At 42.3% G+C, this 19,456-nt stretch overlaps 1 protein-coding gene across 3 annotated transcripts in view; it reads left to right on the top strand.

The window, feature by feature from the left end:
• The window catches only part of LOC139214287 (ephrin type-B receptor 1-B), a 158,441-nt gene that overhangs the window by 15,949 nt on the left and 123,036 nt on the right, over window positions 1–19,456 (top strand). Inside the window, exon 1 of one of the 3 annotated variants that reach the window (XM_070845100.1) lies at window positions 15,450–15,484. The exons of the other annotated variants lie outside the window; for them this stretch is intronic. The gene's annotated coding sequence lies outside the window, so the exon portion shown is untranslated. Of the gene's footprint in view, window positions 1–15,449; window positions 15,485–19,456 lie in introns of those variants that run through there. 3 annotated transcript variants of the gene reach the window in all.

The raw sequence follows: 19,456 nt of genomic DNA, 5'->3' as shown, positions 1-19,456 counted from the left end.
TTCTTCCAACTAAGAGCACATGATGACTACCATAGCCCATCAGATTGCAGGAGGGCAACAGGCAATCAGATCCACATGGAATAAATATTGTGCCATTCTCTTTCATTGCTGAAGGTTTTGGGCATGTGCATTATTGTTTTCCCACACTTGGGGCACTTAGCATTGGAGTGTGCTGTACCCATTTAGCGGATTTGGGAGCCAAATGCAATGACGCCATTTTAACTATTCTATCCAGCCACTAAATTTAAATTGTAGATTAATGAAAGATATCAGACTTAGCATAACCACATTTTTTCTGTTGTCAGCAGGTGCAGTTGTGCTCCACTTGCCCCAAATTACCCGTTGCATCTGTGTATGTGTGTGCTCCAGGGGTACTTTGTTTGGCCACCACTGGACTTTTTTTTTTCACTGAGTGACATTTTATACTCGTGAGAGAAAGATGGTGAAATCTGATCTTCAATTCAAAACAGTAGTCATAGCTCAGTGGGACTCGAATGCAGATGGCTGATTTAGAGGATTGGTGACAGGCGGCCAAAGACAGCCAAACTTTAGACACTCTCAGAAATGTAGCGCCACATTGTAGCATTACAATTAATTAAGCATTCATCACACAATCTGACATGCCTCAGAAATCACCTAATTTTCTGTCATTTCTGTACTGTGGGCTTATAGACTTGTGGACTTGAATAGACGCTTAAACAGCCAAATAAAATTGCTAAACGTGTACAGTCTGACCGTCAGATCAAGTGCCAGATATTTTAATTAGACCCATCTTGTCCACTGTGTTAAAATGGAATGAAGCTGCAAGATTACTGTTAACGCGTAGTGTTGTATGTATGTGTAGAAGCTTTCTTGTCTTTCTCCTATGTTTTTTTTATTCCTGTGGAACCCAAACACTGACTCATGCGATTAACTCAACTTTTTATAGTGACGGCATCATATAGAATCTGTTTCACACACAGCCCGGGCTGATGGGGCCAATGTTAAGTAGACGCTTGTGATATATTTCCCGTTTTTGTTTGTTGTTTTGTTACTCAGCCCTAATCAATAATTCCTCCTTTCTCAGTCTCTCTCTGTCTCTCTCTGTCTCTCTCTCTCTCCCGCCATCTGTCGGTCTCTCTCTATCACACTCCCTCCGCCCATTGGAGCGCCAGGTTGTGTAACATGTTGGTTGGCTTTGTACTCTCAGATGATGACTTCTGACAGTTGCCCACATTTCTGGAATTAGCTTTGTGTAGCGAGTGTGCGCGTGCATATGAGCACTATGTGTGTTTTCGGATAAATGTGCCCACTTGTGTGTTTGTATGTGTCTCTGAGCGTGCATCCTAATGACAGCTGACAGGGCCCACGCTTCTTAAATTAGCCTTGCTGTCTGGCCCCTGGGGAAGGCATGGATGTTCAGATATAGAAGAAGCTTTAATGCTACAATCCCCGCTTTCCTTCCGTATAGTAACCAACCATCCTAGTCCCGCTCCTATGCCTCCGAGTCACAGCGAACTTATCCCACAAACGATAACGACAAAAGGGAATCTGAAACTGGGCCCAGCGCCAGCTTCAATGTTTATCATAGAAATGCTTTTCCATTTTTAGTCTTTGAAGATGGCTTGCAAATAGAAAGGGGATAAGAAATGTTTTGCCTCTCCTTCATATTTTCATATTTTCTCGAAGCGTGTGTGCTGTTGCTTTAAGATATTGAGTTTATTTATAGTTTTGAGTTGAAAATATTTACTTTTACCATCTCCATTGTCAGCAGTCCAGCAATCTATTCACAGAATAAGGTAGTGGAGAGGATATTGTAAGCACTGTATGACGTGCAGTAACTTTAGAGTTGCAAAGGTTCATCTGTGAAATCCCATCACTAATGAGGTTCTATAGTTTAGTGATTTTTAATGTGAGTCAAATGATACTGAAGATGTGGTTATGATCACTATCTATGTGGTGATCTGGAAGTGATCAATGTGGCACTAGAGAGTATTATGTGCTTTTTTGTGTGTGTCTGTGTGTGACTGGATAGATGAAGGGAATGAAAGGGTTCCCATGTGACTTGAGCTTTATTAAAGAGAAGTTAATGAGTTCCCCTGTCTGCCTCTCTCATTTTTCCTCCCCTCCCTATTCATTCTGAACTTCATCTCCTCTCCTTCCTAACTCTCTAATATCCCTCTCGCTCAGGCTGTTGCTCAAACTGTATTCATGTTCTCCAGCACGCTGCCTTGCCCTTGTAAGTAAATTACAAAACTGAGCCAGTGAAGCTTTTGGAGTGAAAATATCAAACTATTTGGTTACATCCCAGTCTGTTGCCCTTTTTTTTCTCTTTTTTTCCCGACTGTTGGTTTCGTCTTTCCCTATGTGCCAAAAGAATCTCGCCTTTATCGCTGTCTGCTAGTTGAATTTTCATGCTAATTCAAGCAGATCCATCTGACTAATGCTGATCACAGATGTTCTGCACAGTCCCCAGTGTTGGCGTGTGTGCGTGTGTGTGTGTGTGTGTGTATTCGTTCATTTGCTTTTCGCATATCACAGTGTTTGATTCTTTTGATGTTCAAAGATCCTGTGACAACAAAGTACAGATTCCTTGCTTTTGAAGATGAGATCTCTCTAAATCAAATGACTGTTGTGATGGCGATATCAATGATGCTGATAATTTAATACAGTGACTTGGTCTCCAGTGTTTACCTTCAGGCTCAATACAAAGTGTCCTTGCAGTCTCTCATGTTTCACTGAGCTGCACTGTAGACTTCCCGTTGACTTCAGCCACTCAGCCAACCTGTGTTGTGTTGTTAAGAAGTTAGATGCTGGGGGAAACCCGCTGTGTCTGTGGGCAGTCAAACATTGAAAATGATGGGTGGCACTTTGTAAAGCTTGTTAACTTGAGGAGAAAGGAAAAAACAGAGGAAGAGAGACAGAAAGAGGACAAAAAAGAGAACAAGGTAGATGAGGACATAGACAAAGAGGGAACCATGTTCTTCTTTTGCTCTCTCCTGAGGCATAGGGTGCAGCTAGTGACCTGACATGCGAGCGAAATAGTGCTCCAACGCTGTAACATCAATCTGCTTGTCCTACTGCAGAGGCAGGAAGAGAACAGCAGCATGTACACACACCGTTTTGTCACTGCACACTCTGTACAGTTGCTCTTCTGTCATGGTCACTGGAGAAATTACACACAGCAAGCAGACATGGCAGCAAGCACGCATGTACAGGCACACAATCGAACAGAAATGGGACCAGTGTTCTGCTTCCCTCTCAAAAGCAACTGCAACATGAGAAGAGCAGGTATGGCTTGGGGAAAAAAGGGATTCTCTCAATGTCTCACCATTTCTCCTGTTCTCATGTTTTCCTCCCCATATCCTGCTACATTTGTTTGAGCTGCACATGAATGAAGGCAGATCTATCAGTATAGTCTTGCAGCACAATGGGATTTTGAACCCAGTATATTCCATGTCATCTGATTCCATTCCAGTCTTTGTACGGTAGGCTTTCCCTCTCACTCCCGCTGACTGTAGCCATCTGGGCTTTTGATCTAGTGGAAATACTCTGACAGGCCTATTTGAGGGGCCAAAGGAAGAGAGATGACATTGTATTGCAGCAAATCCATAGGAGTGACGTGCGGGGGGCACTACCAGAAGTCTGGGGGAGTCTTAAAAAGGCAGGGGGATACTGTAGCCGCCTGGAAGATCTATGGAGCGTGATGTGAGTGACGTGGAATGCTATTTGTTGGATCCTCATTGGACAGGCTGAACTGACACATCCATGGCAGGAAGCCAAATCAACTCTGATTTACGCCGCCCCACTATCTAGAAAGGGGCCTGCCCAGTCATCCAGCCATTGCAGAAGATGTATTGTGAGAGGTAGCACAGTATCAAAAAACAATTACTCACAGAGACACACTTACACACACACAAACACATAAAAGATCTATGATGAGCAGGTTAAAGTATCTTTAGTCACAAGTTATGGCCGCTCATGTTTGACATATATAAATTTCTTTCACTCACGGACATCAACTGCCTCGGCCAACAGATATTTTGTTAAGGGGAAGCAATTATTGCAAATAAAACAAGCTTGTTGGCTGTGTGCCCGTCTGGGCCGGTTCTGGCTGCATGTTAAACATTTAGTAAACGCTCAACATGCTCACCTGCTGTTTGCCACCATTCTGCTGTGGTTCCAGCCTCATACAGCAGCTCAGCAGAGAATGTGGAAGTGATTGAAACAGTGAGATGCGTTGTGGAAGAAAAAGAAAAGGGGAGTTTAAGTAATTGAGAAGCCAAGAGAGATCCAGAACATTTTGATATAAAACAGAGGGGTAAGAAATAAGTGGTGGCAGAAGTTAAGATTGATAGGGGAAAAGAGCTAGTCACCCATGGAGAAATTGAGGGCAGTGATTTAGCAGAGAGGAGATGAGGCAATGTCATTCTCATCGGATAGCTATTATAAAGGTAGCAGGGTAGACGTGGTGGAGTGTGTGAGGGAGTTCTTCAGCACATCTTGATAAACCTCTTCTTTCCAGGTGAATAAATAAAGAATCTTCTTTAGCTAGACATAATTGAGTTTGGTTATTTTCTAAAGCTGCACCAACCTGTTTATTATGCTCAAGCAGGGATGTACAGTACAAAACAAAATGTGGACCGAAGAACCTTTAATTTACCTCTGAAATGTTTGTTGCTGTTGCAAGTTGAAAATAACTCTCTAAAGTCAACTTGCACATTAAGTAAGTAACACTGTCAATTGGCCAAAACTACTATAGTTCCGCAAAAGCTGTAGCACTGCACTTTCAACCAGCATCTCACTAATCTCTTAAACTTGCACACAGACGCATGCGGCCCAATGTAAACATCCTAATTAGTGATGAAGTAGACAGAGAGGAGGGCTGCTCGGCCAGGGCCATCTGGCTGGGCCTGGCTGTCTGATCTATAGGTCTCCGGTTTGCCAAGCCCACATGTTTTACAATGTCTCACAATGAAGGGAGCACACGTCAGGTTGAAACCTGCTGCTTTGGACAAAACAAATGTTAGCCATTAACCTACATAGAAATATTCATTCATACTTTTCTTTCCTCTCTCTTTCTCTCCCTCTCTCACACACTCACACATGCACACAGACACACACACACGACAATTAATTAGAGTTGGCACAGCAGCAGCCGCCTCATTCTAATAAATCTCTCCTTTATCTTAAGTGATTGGTGGACACGGCAGCTCATTTCCTGTCTCAGATTTGTGACCCAGAGACATACGGACGTTAACCCCGTGCTTCCTCTTTCTGACAACTCTTCAGACATGGTAGTGCATGTGTTGTGGGAGAGGTCATCACGAGAGGATGAATTATATAAAATTCTTTCACACAGAAATTTTCTGTATGAATAAACACCTGATGCTGTGGCACAGGAGTCTTTTTTTTATTGCATTTGTTATGGAATAGCCCGTTTCAGTGTACTTGTATCATTTGACACTGATTTAAGACCTACACTCCTCCTCGACTCCCATCAGCATTTAGTGCTAACTGGGATAATCCAGGGTGGCCCTTTTGTGCTCTGTCATCTGTCAGAATTATATTTTATAAGGAGAGTACCTGCCAGAAAAAACACAACTGTCTCATTATACAGTCTTTGGCTGCGTGTGGATCCTATACCCTACCAGCTGGTTGTGAATGCACAGTGAGTGAAATATTTTGAAACCAACTCAATAGCATGACATGGATTGGTGACCCAGAAATTTGGTGAAGTGAAGTTTTGAGTCATAACAATGTTGTAGTCAAGATGAAGTAGTTCTGTAGGCGAGGGGCATTTAGAACTGAACTGTTTCCTCTTCCTGTTTCATGACGACATCACAAGTGTCTAGGGAGCCATTGGAGCACCTGTGTCCCATCTCCATGACAACTGGGCTCGAGGCCTTTTTGGGGTGATGGAACACATAGATGGGCCCGGCTTGCACAACTGGGTGTACACATGCACACACTTGCACACACTTGATTTAAAAAAAAAAAAAAAGAAAGAAAGATTTTGAGGCCAAATAAATCAAACAACATGCAGTCTGGGGTGAGAGCCCCTGATGAGATATAGAGCCCACAGAAATAGGCCATCACAGACCCCATTCCTCCTAGCCAGCACCAGAGTTAATGGCTTTCAGATCTCTGGGTGCCTCTCTGACTCTTTCTGTGTTAGCAGGTTTGTCTTTGTTATCTTACAGCTGTTATCTTTGCTCTACCAATTCGATCCTCTCTACTGGATGGCCATTGTAAAAGCCTGCTTGGCGCTGTGTTCTAATGAATACTGTGCTATGTTGTAGACTATTTGTTAACAATAAACCAAGGGTCCATTTATGTCCCTCATTCGTTTCAGGATTACTGTGTTTATTTTGAATTGGAAGGAAGAGCTGGAATTGAAGAGGGGAGGAGAGAAGGGAGCAAGGAAGGGAAAGCCAGAACAAGAGTGCAGACAGAAGTAGGGAAAGGTATAGGGTGACTTTTACATTTATACTGGCAGAGAGTCAAGTGAGCTCAGAGAGGCAGAATAATTGTGTGTGGAGTGTGGTGGGCTGAAGTGTGCCTTTCCAAGTGTGTGTGTGTGTTTGTTTGTTTTTAAACTGGTGCACAACCCATTATTCTCTATGTGGAAGGCTTTACTTGGATTTTCTCCAAATGAGTGACTCAACAACTTTGTGTCAGTTTTTATCTAACAGACAGTCTAGGCTAACACACATAGGCACTAACTGGCCAGAAACTTACAATATGATTCAATCTACCATGGCAATCTGGCACAAGTGGTGGTTTTAAATACAGACAAAACAACTCCAGAATATATTTGTGCTCTGAATACTGTGACCCTGAAGCGGACAGCAACTCTAAAAGTGAATCATAGTCTCAAAGGAAAGAATTAACCTGCAGAATAATTAGCCTGCATTAAATAAACTTATTAAGTCAAGCATGGATTCACCACATAAAGCATGTGGCTTTGTCAAGGTCACACACAGAGGTTGTAATGTGAATATATACACACTGATACACAGGCCGAATTCATTCATATCTGAATACGGGGTTGCCAGGGGCAACATAGACCTTACAGCATCTTCATGCTTACTGTTTGCCACGCAGCCAAATATCCAGCACCATTAACCTCATCATTGCAACTTAATCAGGCGCGGATGAAGCCGCCACTAAATCGAGGCAGCCTTCAAGGCACAATTATAAATGTTAATTAAATGTTGCTCCATCTTGCATTGGCTTGACACACAATGCAAAACCATCATTCTGGGGTGTGTAGCGTGAGTGTTTGCTCTGCTCAGCCATTAAGGATCTGTAGCACACATACGATAGATCACGGATAGGTAACTATAAGAATGCACCAGATAATGTCACTGAACTGTGTAATTAGCCGAAATAACCAAGTGTTGTATTCGGTTGGAATGTAAACGTGCAAAATCTCATGGTCTCAATGACATGATAGCCATGTAGTCCTGCTGTGGTTGCTCTTTCCCCTAATGTGCTGGTGTTTATTTTGTGATGATGACCATATTGATCTTTACACCAAAATACCTTATTAGATAATTTTGTTCTGGATGTTTTTAGTTGTTGTAGTGTTGGAACCTTATTTATCTATTTTCATTGCTTAGTGGCTGACACACTGAAGGCTGAGTGGCTTTTGTGTGCTGTATGGACATGTGTACTTATGTTTGTTTGTGTCAGGGTCTCTCTCCGCAGATTTAAGTGCCTTAAGAGCACCCATCGTTCACTAGACTGCTGAAAGCTCTGAGGTCTCAAAATGTTAGGTGGCCATTTTGGAGTGTTAATACAACTACTAATGGCTCATAGAAATAGCACTCGCTCCAACCGCAGAATAAATGTGTGTTTGTGCGCATCTGTGGGTGATCAAGCATGTGAAAGTGACCTGAGAGAGAGGGGTCACCCTCCTCTTGTGCAGTGCTTGCTTTTGCAAATGAATCCATATCTCAAACCATCTGCACTGAGAAGGAATGTGGCGGCATCAGCCCTAAATGAATTGGACAGATTGGACCGTCTAATTCCATTTTATTAGATGCTGCCAGTCTTTGCCCATCATCTGTGAAAGACTGCTTGCTTCGCTGTTTCAGTCCCACAAAGGCTCAGCTCGAGTGAGACTGCAGCTTGAGTGCATGTGTGTTCATGGCTGGTCTGGTTTAGCTATGCCCACAGATGAAGGAAGCCCAAGAATGACAGGGGAGAGTGAAAAGGATTAAAAGCTAACTCCATTTAGACTGTGCCTAAGACAGACAGTTCTGCTCTTAAACAGGTGTGTATACCGTTCTCCAAAGTTGCTAAAGAGACACAGCTGTGGTGGAGTGTGTATGTGAGAGTGTAAGAAACAGAGAGATATAAGGAGAAAAAGAGAAAGGATATGTTTGTGTATACAGTGTGTGTGTGTGTGTGTGTGTGTGTGAATTGAGTGTCTCTCCAGAAGACTAGCTAATTTAATCAGGATTAGAGGAAGTAGCGATGGACTGTTCACAGTAAATTATACTGTGTTGTAAAGCACTGTACCACCCACACACATCCCACACCTACATGGAAGTCCCATAGTGGCTAGAATACACAGCACAGACACATACGCACACAGAGAGTGTGGGTTGAAGAGGGGATATATTGCCAGAGTGCAAGGGGTTTGTGTGCTGTGTGAATACTTTCCCAGCTCTAATCCGCCCATTCCTGTTGGCATGAAAGACAGGGATTAACTTACGAAAGGTGAACATGGAGAAAAGGCAGGGCCGGGGAAAGAACACAGGGAAAGAGAGATAGTATTCAGGAACCTCTGCAGGATTCTTCTGCAGCTGCTGTGGTGAATGCAGATGAGCAGTCTTTTGTATGAAGTTAAATCCTCTGATCAGATCAAAAGATTAGTTGCTGTCCTCTTACCTTCTTTAACTTCCAGAACTTTGGAGAGACAATGTGCCTAATCAGTCTGCTCAGGATTTGGATGGCTTCAAAAGTGATCAAAATACTGTATGAGATACAATAGACATTTGTACTTAAATTAAAATTAAATTAAGTCAAAGGACAGACACCTGCTATATAAACAAGCTACCTAAACAATGTGTGTGATATCTTGAAAGCATAATATTAACACATAAGGTCCAGGGTTCTTTATTTGTGCAGGTACCTGTATAACATATTCTCCAATTGTTACCTGTTCCTGATTTTCTTTCCTTGAGCATTATAGAAAAACATGATGAGATTCATAAGTAAAATTGCCCTCCTGTCTGTAATGTAGCACTACACAAGCTGCTCACATCTAAGAATGCAATGAGAATTTCTCTTTAACACCCACAGAGGATCTCCCTCACTGCGAGATAAAAGCAAGGTTTTGCATCATTAGAGGATGATAGTATCAAGATAATCATAATATCAGCAGATGTTGTTTCTTAGTTTATAGTTACTGTGTATTGCTACTCTGCCTGCCTATCTGTCAGTATTCTTTTTGGGACTCCACTCATGTTCTTAAAAAGAGAATACTAAGTATAACACTCTTTTGACAACCTAAAATAGGCCAAAAAGGTTTAGAAGTCTGTAAATAATTGATGGTTAAAACCAGGAATAAATGCTTGGTATCCAAAAGATATAAATGACATTTGTGGCACATTATACTTTTCTACACTTTTCTCTCTGTGCTCTTCACTTTTGAAAAGACAACATGAAAACAGCAGTGTAAAAATGGCGCTGTCACTGCCAGCTATTTTTGGAAAGCTAGCTACTCCTCCATGACAAATATATGCAGAACTTAAGGCTTTTAAAGAACTGCTCCTCTCGGTCTCACATCGGAATTCATTCAAATCGTCTGGTGTGGCATTGTTTTGATAGAAGGCCTTCCCATCTCAGCAGGTGTGCTGGAAAAATCACCCTAAAGACCGGGCAGAGATTTGCATCACTGCATGAAAGACTGCGAGCTAGTTATCTGAGCAGCCACTGTGGAAAATAGTGGGGCGGATTCTTTTAGCCTGCTTTGTGTCCAAGGCCTCATCTGTCTGTTGGTAGACTGAGGTATAGCAGACACAAAAATAACACAAAAGAAAAATGTGTTAACAAAGGAGTGAGAGGACCACCATCTGGTACACTGTGGAAATGAGAGAGACAACAGTGAATGGAATGCCTTTTAACACAGTTTGTTAATTATTAATCTGAATAGTACGTGGCCTCTTGTCAGTAGCTATATATGTGATGCTGATTTTAGCATTTCAGCAGTACATTTTAGACTTGCACTGTTAGTATAAATAAAAGATACGCTGTGAGCTGTAGTTGCACCCTCATCATCCCGCACCCCTAGTGAAGGTATGTTTGTGTTACGTGTCTGTGTGTAAGAGAGAGGGATTGTGCGCATGTATGTGTTTGTGCCCGGGAGTAACGGAGTGCGTCTCTAAGTGTGTGTGCTTGCACGCATGAGTGTCTAAATGGTTTCCTTTCCACAACAAAACAAAGTTAATTGCTTCAATTACTGATATTATTTGCAAATTACCCACCATTGGTTGTCTGTGACTCTCAATTTGGAATCCTATGAGTTCATATCTCAGCTCCGTGCTCTATTTTGTTGTTCTAAACAGTTATGTTAATAGGGTTTGTTCTCACTGTCCTTAGGAATACTGATAGAGTTCGCTTTTATCTCCTTAGTCCGCACGCTGTCCTGAATGTATTTAATTGTACTCAACTTGACACTTGAATGTTTTGATATTTGCCACACTCACTTTGTCTTTTTTTTGTCCATGTCACTTAACCAAACAGTCCAAAAGATGGATGCTTTGCAGGTCTCCCTGGTGGCTGTGCTGATATGTCACTGTCTTGTCCATGCCGTCATTTTCACATATATTCACCTGTAAAAGATAAAGGTTTTGGAGCACATTTTGACTTTGCTGCTGAAGCTAGGAGCAGTTTTCTGGGATGCTATCTTCTGTAGGTATGTGGGCTGATTATTGAGTCAGTCTTGTGTGTGTTTGTTTGCCTGTTGGGTCATCTTTGCTATGATGTAGGTGTAATGTCTGACAGGTTATTTTTAAGCCCACCCAGGAGTTTGGATACCAAGGCCAGGCAGAAAGAAAGAAAAAGCAACAACACAAGAAGATATGTTTGCTTTTTATTGTTCTAAAGCCTGACAGGACAGATGGGGAACATGATTTTTACACAAATTCTAGCTTTACAATGCTCCTTATCTCCAAACGGTATGTTTTAGGTAAGTGCTGTTTATAATATAGAAAGTCACCAGGTACGTTTACTGCAGGGTAACATTTAGACGGTGGAGAATACACCATATTATCTCGCTAATCACCTGTAATGAGCAGATGCAAGGCAGATGTGCGTTGCTGCTGGCACAGGTGCTGCACAGTAAAGGTGTTCAAGGTTTGTCTTGGAATCACTGATAGCCTTGGTACAATCTACCATCCTTCTGCTTGCCAGTCTGCTCTGTCCTTTAGACAAGGGAATGCATGTGTGTGCATCCCAGTGTGTGAGGCTGAGAGGGGCTAAAAGAAAAGAGAAACAGTATGTAAAAAGAAAAAAAGAGAGTATAGTGCACCCGAAAGAGTTTAATTACTATGGCATAAGTATTCATGAGCCTCTTTTTTTTTTTTTTTCCCCCACTAGCTCTTTTCTGAACTGCGTATGACTCGCATACTGGCTTTAGGCCACCGTGAAACCAAGTCGAGAGCTTTTCAGTGCAACTGCTGAGTTGCATTGCTGGATCTGAACCATCACAGGTGGACTCCCAAAAAACTCTGCTGCATGGCTGGAAGTGAGGCCGCGGGGGATCTACTGAAAGGAGACATATGGTGGCTAATGATTAAAAGTTTCATGTGAGACCGTCTAACTGTGTGTGTGCTCAGGCATATGCACTAACTACAGTTTTGGACGTATTAGTTATATTGTAACTTAACCGGCTATGAAAAATCCAAGTCAACTGTATAATAATAAATAAAAGCAAATTACTCACCTGCTGTGGCGGTGATTCAGAGCATCGCTGAAAGATATATATCAATTATAGAGGACATGCAAGACTTGGATGAAAGTAAAAGCATTTTGTTGGCTTTGTGAGTTACAGTTTATATAGGTTCTATCTTGAAATATGTACAACTGTCTTGTTGTGTGATGGACAGTATTTTTTCTTACTCATTTACATGTTTGCTTACTAGCAAAAGTCTCTAGTTGGCTGCTCACTTGTTCATTTTACAAATAAAACAAGTTACATAACAGATAAAATATTTTCTCTGACTTTAGATTTGCTGTTACTCTCCCACTTCTTTATTTTTCTTTAAATTGTTCATAGGAAAGCTTTTGCCACTTCTTGATACTGTGAGATCTCTGAGCCTTGGGGGCCACAGTGAGCTTTTTGAGGCAGTTGCTGTTGAGTTCAATTCATGCCACTTCTTTCTAGAGGGCTCCCTGGTTGCCTATATTGTGTACAATGTGCTGCTCTCGACTTGGCTAATCTGCATGGGACAAAGTTGATACCAAGGGGGCAGTGAAGCAGATGAGCATAATCATGCCTTATAAGTGGCAATACTGTGATTGCAGACAATAAAGTAGTTTCATCAAACAAATGGGCAATAACACAAAATGCCTGTCAGCAGCAGGGCAACAGTCAAGATCCTCAGAGTGACATTTTATTTAGGTGTACAGTAATTCCAACAAAAACTGGCAGAGCATAGCATTCATTAATCCATTCTTCAAGAATCTTAATAAAAGCAGAGCTACTGTTTTTCAGTTTAACTTCATTACAGCAACTTATTCAGCTGATGAGTTAACAGGTTTTTCGGGACCCATTTGACAAGGCCACCACCCAGTGACGAGTTTAATCCTTATCTTGGTATTCAAATCTGCCACAATTTCACACATCTTTACTTTGGATACGCAGCTACAAAATGTGAAATCTTTCATTGTAAGAATCTCAAGAGCATTTCCCCTACAGTTCTATATTTACAGTCTACACAGCTTTTCCTAGAAAAAATGGAAAATACATCATTGTGCAATATTGTGGCATTTCTTATTGAAAAGATTATGAGAGATGCCGTAACTCAAGCAGCGTAATAAACATAATGTACTTTGATTTTTCTATATTTTCTGTTATGGGGAACAGGCCTGAGGTCTTGCTTAGACTTGGCCCAGGGTTTTATATGATCCTGTCCACTGGGTTTGACATGTCAATCTGAACGTTTAATGTGCTTTTTGACTGTATGACTGGGTGCAGCACATTAACGCACATAAAATATACTCCCCCACCCACTCTTGCACATATCTGCTCATACCCACACAGTGGCCTATCCAAAAAACAATATATATGTATATACTAAAACGAAACCCTTTGCTCTGCTTTACAAAGTAGACTTTGGACAATATGTCTCATGCCTATCAAGTCCATGGGTAAGAAGTGTGAGGGTACTGTGGCCCCGCCGTGAACCAGCAGTGTGCAGCTCTTAGCCCTGCCAGGCGTGTGTCTCCGCCTGGGCTTTGAGTTATTGCTGCTGGGGTCTGAGACCCATTCATCAGCGCTTCATTAAAACCCAAATCGCTTTTTCACTCACAGCCTTCTCTCTCCTAGCCCAAGAGGTCCCACATCCTGCCTGCTCAATTTCTGGGCTGGGTCTGTTGTTAAGAGCAGTTCAGTTCCATGACTTTGCAGCCCCCGCCTGCTCTTAGTTGAGAATAAGGTGCTCTAAAGAGTACATTACCCACCTGGGAACCTCATTGGCAGGAATGGCTTTTCACTTGGTTAGCAGCAGAGCAAGTACGACTCACCTGGGTGACATGGGGGTGTGTGTGTGTGGGGGGGGAACGAGAGACGGGGGGCTGTTGAAAGGAACTCTCCATTGGCCTTTTCCTGTTCCGCTTTTGTTTGGTGCTATCTTGCTGTTCCGTGTTATTCAAACCACACAATGAGGTACAAAGCTGCTGGCGGGTGCTCTTGCTCCGTCCCCCCACCCCTCCACCCTCCTTCTCCTTCCACCATATTATAAGCCATTTAAACCGGATTTTGCCTGAGTGGGGTTGAGGCAGGTGAAACTGGAATGTTCACAGACCCCTGACCATTCTTGCTTGCAGGAAATTAGTTGCCATTGTCCCTTTGCTACGGCAGCTTGGTTGAACTAAAGACCAATATCTTATCAAAACTGCAGCAAAGCTGTTCAGCAGCTCTGTCATGTTGTCTCTTTATCACACATTTGCACTCTCTAATTGTCTCTCACTTCCTCTCTCTACTCTGTGATGTCTGGTCTAGTCTATTAAGTTAAAGGACGTGAAAGTCTAAGCCATTTACTGCATTTCTCCATTGCAACACAACACTTGAATTAAGTGAGTGCTGTTAGTGAGAATCTAGTCCAGTCAGTGATTGTTGTAAGTGTATTCCATTGATAATGGTGAAAGACATTTAGTATTGATTTTTACAGTAAGACAAATACTTCACAGCCAATTAATTCTTAGCGTGTTCACTCACTGAACTGGTCTGCTGCCGTACATGCGGGTCAAACTGTCAGTTGAACCACAGATCATACCTAAAGCTTGTGTGAAAGCCTTTCACATGTAATTCTGCTGAAATATGTGTACATGTCCAGCAGCATGTAAAAAGAATAAGATCAGATTAATTAAAGCCAAATTCAATGTTTTTATTTGAGGTTTTCACAATTTTGAAGTACTCTCTCCCCTGTTTTAACTGCACAGCCCGAGTGCCAATGGCTGTATTTCTCCAGAACATGCTCATTACATTTACTATGACATGTGACCTTTTCCTCTGGTAAATGTAACACAGACCACAGGGGGGGATAGGGAAAACAGGATCGCATATTGTGCACCAGTGAGAAACTAGAGAAATAAGAAGAAAGTGCCAGTGTTGTTTTTCTTTCTCTAGCTTTGGGAGTTATCAGCAGCCAAAATACGCACTAGCTCAAGCACAGAGAAAGCACTTAAACTCTCACTGCCACGCATGTATACACGTGTGCACATGGCGACCCACACTCACACTCCTCCGCCCTTTCCACACATCCTGAGGGTAGAGGTCAGTTTAAGTGCTGTGTGGGGCAGTAGGCCTGTTTTTCCTCTTGCCTGGCACCTTGCCCACGTCAACAGTCCCTGTCTTCAAAAGCCACTAATGCAGGGCCCAGCGCTGACACTGTTCTGACAATGAGTTACTATCTGCCAGCCATGGCCCCTGTCCGACTACCGGTCCCACTGAAAAACAGATCTGTGGCGAGAGCAAAGGTTAATCTAGCAGTGAGGCTCCACTGGCGACTGCCTCCATGGCCATGTGTGACTGAGAATAGGCTGGGAAGAATTAACACTACTGCCTCAGGGGGTGTTGACAGAGGTGTGTGTGTGTGTGTGTGTGTGTGTGTGTGTGTTTGTGTGTGTGTGTGTGTATGTGTGTTGATGAATGGAAGTGTGGAAGGGGCAGATGACGAGGTTTGAGGAGGAGGTTTTGTGTTCACAATCCATTATCTTCAGGGAGGAATCGCGCTGGATAAAGGTTGCTTCATGCCATTTCAAAGATGTAAGACAAATACCAGCAGACCGTGTAAACATTGCAGGGGAGTATGCATGCTGCCTCCCTTCTATCCGCTGTATGAATCGCTCTGGTAGCCGGTCTCACTCTGTTTTTTTTTTTTTTTAAACTTACCTCGAGTTTTTTTTTTTTTTTTTTTTTTACATCTTTCTTCTTCACCGCAGTGAAAAGTAGAAAGCAGCCAAAAGGCTCCTGCAGCCTGCCATTTACTTTTGTATGTAGTTATGCATGTCTACATTTGACTGAGTCATTGAAGGTCAAATTGGTTCATGGCCTCCTGAGGAAAAGCATTTAAACCTACCACTGTGCCAGTTTTCTGTTTCTAGTCCAAACAGCTCTGTTGGCTAAGCCCCTGTTGCCACATCATGGCCCCTTGGCTTTTGGCAACACGCTAGCTGTTAAAAGCTTACCATCGTCACTGTGTGCTACCTCCCATCAGTATTACTCGTACCTTAACTGGCAAGGTCTTTTCCCACTAAATGGGCTTGGAAGTGGGAGTTGACATTTACTTTCACTTCCATCACTGCAGGTGTTAAATGGGGCATATTGTCGTGAGGCAATAGTTATATTGAGGCAGATAATAAATCAAATTTCTCACCTCGGATTTGTGAGATTAGCATATTTGTAGTAGCAATAAGCCATGCATCAGCAGTTGGGGATATTTTCAAGGATTTGTGGATTATACATCACACAGAAGAAATACCCAATTTTGTGGATCTCTCTAGATTATCTTTGTGCAGATAAAATGGGAATTGAGGGATAAATAAGAAAAGAAAAAAGAAAGCATCAATGCATGCTGGGGCTGGCTCATCACAGTCAATTAGCTATGTGAGGCATCTCCTGGAGATGTTTCACTTCAGATAATGCCTCTTCTGTCATCAACCTGTGTGTGCGCATAGAGGCATGTGTCTCTGCATGGTATTCTTTTGTGTGTGTGTGTATGTGGGGGTTGCCTGTGCACACACCTGCCAAAATACCTTCATATAGCCCTCCTTGTGAGACGGGGCAGACTGGAGTGCTTGTTTTCCCACTCACAGTGGGTGTGCATTTCTTTATCTCCTTTGCCTGTCGTGTTGACTGATGGGTAATATGCTAAATGGGGCCTGTGTTTACCTCACCTGTGCCACCGGCAGGCCTCTGTGTGTGCTGGTCTGTGACAGGGAGCACTAATAATGCTTTAACTGCTCTGTCAAACTTCAATCACATTGACACAAGCTCTGGTGTAGCACACTGTCCTGTTGGCAGAGGTGCTGTCACTGGACAGATGTAAGTGAATTGTGTCCCAGTAGTTACATGGCAAACGTTGACTATGTGCTAAAGGTCAGGTAAATGTGCTGTGCAGTAGCAGCATCAGTGCAGATGTACATTTTTGTGCATGTGTTTATCTGTCCATATGTCTATGTATGCAAATACTCAGTATGTGTTCGCATAAGTGTGTGTGAGTGTGTGCCTGAGTAGTTTTTTTTTTTTTTTCATGTATATGTGTGCATCTATTGCAGGGTTAGTGGAGCAGTGAGGCCTTGCGGTGAGTCTCTCTACAGGAGTGTGTGATTTACGAGTGTGGTGTGAGCACTTCTCCCATCTTCCTGCATAATGTCCCCATTAGAGACAGCAGACACTGTGGCTCTGTTCATCATTTAGCCCCAGCCACCAGCACACCTGGGGAGAGAGAGAGTGAGAGCGAGGGACAGAGACAGAAGCAGAAGCAAGAGACAGATAAAGGGAGAGGAGGAATAAAGAAAGAGGAGATAGCAGAGTGCATTATCTCACCATCAATTATCGCCCTCTGCCTTTACAGAGGCCATGACCAACTGCATCTGTATACAGCAGAGCAGGAAAAAAAAAAACTGAAAAAGAGATAAAAAAAAAAAAAAAAACAGAATGGGGATGCAAACACCAGGGGAAAAGCAGTGTTATGACTGATACTCTACCCTAGGTAGCCACAGCCACCACAGTAGTAGCCTTCGGTCTTGCCAAAGATAGCGAGTTGCCTACATCTTTCCTTCAACTCCTCTGGCTCTACTTGTTGGTTTTTTGTCTACCTTGTTCTGTACCTGTGTTTGTTTTGGTCTGTCAGCCTCATTATGTGGAGCGAGCTGTCAGGGGACACACGGGCTAACAACACCCCTGGGTAAGAGAGAAAAGGAGTAGTAGTTTGTGAAAACTCTGGGAGTCATTCCAGCACCCGTCTAGATTAATAACTCCACAGCCGCAGATAACAAACACTTCGTGAAATTGTAGTCATATTTGCTCAGCATACACTTAAGTCTGAGCAAAAGCATTTTGTGAAATGTAATGTGTATACTGGTAAATATTTGGAAAATTGTCTCTAATAATAGTGGGTGAAATCTTTGTTCTTGCTGCTGACACACAGTGTTTTGTGCTTTATCTTATTCACACAACTGCTGTATGTACTGAGCTTATGACTAAAGCTACATTGTGTTTTGTTTTTCAATCGCTCAGGAGTATTGTGGCATACATGTATTATAGATATATGGAGTTTCCTTCCCAACAACATCTGTAAAAACAGTCTGACATTGCTTTGACGCATTTGGGCTGTTAGGTTTCTTTTGACATTTGAAGTACCAAAGGAAAAACGGACTATTTAAGCTGTAATGATATGTTGGAATTCAGAAATCATTGCGTACTGTAAAAGGGCAACATAGGCTGTGCCTGAAACTTCAGCAGACCTGCCTTATTTCATAAACTAAGCAATTGCTAACCCAATAGGGAGAAAACAAACCATAATGAACAGATAAAATTCAGATTAAACCATCTGAAAAGTGATGTGTGGATATGGGATTCAATACAATAATGGAATGGTTACTGCCTTATGTGCAGCAATGGAGGAACCAGAAACGACCGGAAGAACATTATTCCTATAGCCGATTAGGCTGTGTGTGTTGCATTTAAATCAATTTAACTGTATTACATGTACCCTGCCTCTTGCCCAGTGTCAGCTGGGATTGGCTCCAGCCCCCGCAACCCTTAAGGATAAGCGGTATAGACAATGGATGGATGTATTATATGATTCACATAAAAAGACAAAGCCCTGCCATATAATTTTCTCATTTACCAATTAAGTAACTTGCTTTGTAAAGTAGTAATGTTTGCCAATGTGTAAGAAGCTTAAGTCAGCTTGCCTGGAAGAAATAATGACCCACTCATTTGTAAGGACATCAATGGAAGGTTTTAGTGTCTCCTGCTTCAGAGACTTTTCCAACCTGGTCAAGACCTGCATAGGAAATAACTGAATCACTGTCACTGTTGGCATAACACTCATCAAATTTATGTAAAATGTGTACAAGAGCAAAAAAATATTCTATTAATATTTGCAAAAAACTTAACAAATGTGTGTCCTTCTTTGTATCTGTGTTTGATTGAAGTGGTACACTTACTGCAAATAGTGTGCCAAAAGAATTCTTGAACCCCATGGGCTGAGTGTTAATTTTTTCGGGGATGAAACGGAGCCTTTCTGCTCTACTTAACATTTGTAATGAAACCTCCCTAGGCGCTTTTTCTATCTGTCTGTCTCAGGCTTGCCTCTTCCAACACAATGCAGATCACTGGCAGAGATGACTGGAACACCTGCAGTCATCATAGCTTCTCTGGATCAATATACTGCTGCTTGTGTATTCAGCTTTTTTTTCTCCACGCTTCAATATTGCCCTGTAACACAAATTACAAATTTGCCTCAAGGGGCTTTAAGATCTGTACAGCATACGACACCCTCTATCCCTTGATTTGGATAATGAAAAACTCCTCCAAAAACGGCCTGATTTGCATGAGGACTCAAAGTGATGTTGAATAGATAGAAATCCCAGGATGGAGAGAATTAATAGCATCAACTTAACAACATTGACTTTGTTTTATATAACTATGATTAAACATTTGCTGCACCGATGTACTGTTCCAGCATTGCCCTCGAAGCAGCTTTAAACAAATGCTAAGTATTACATG

The sequence above is a fragment of the Pempheris klunzingeri genome, chromosome 15 (assembly GCF_042242105.1).
Source record: "Pempheris klunzingeri isolate RE-2024b chromosome 15, fPemKlu1.hap1, whole genome shotgun sequence".
NCBI classification, from domain to species: domain Eukaryota; kingdom Metazoa; phylum Chordata; class Actinopteri; order Acropomatiformes; family Pempheridae; genus Pempheris; species Pempheris klunzingeri.
The sequence above is the reverse complement of the archived record's forward strand: the minus strand, read 5'-3'. Positions and strand labels throughout refer to the sequence as shown.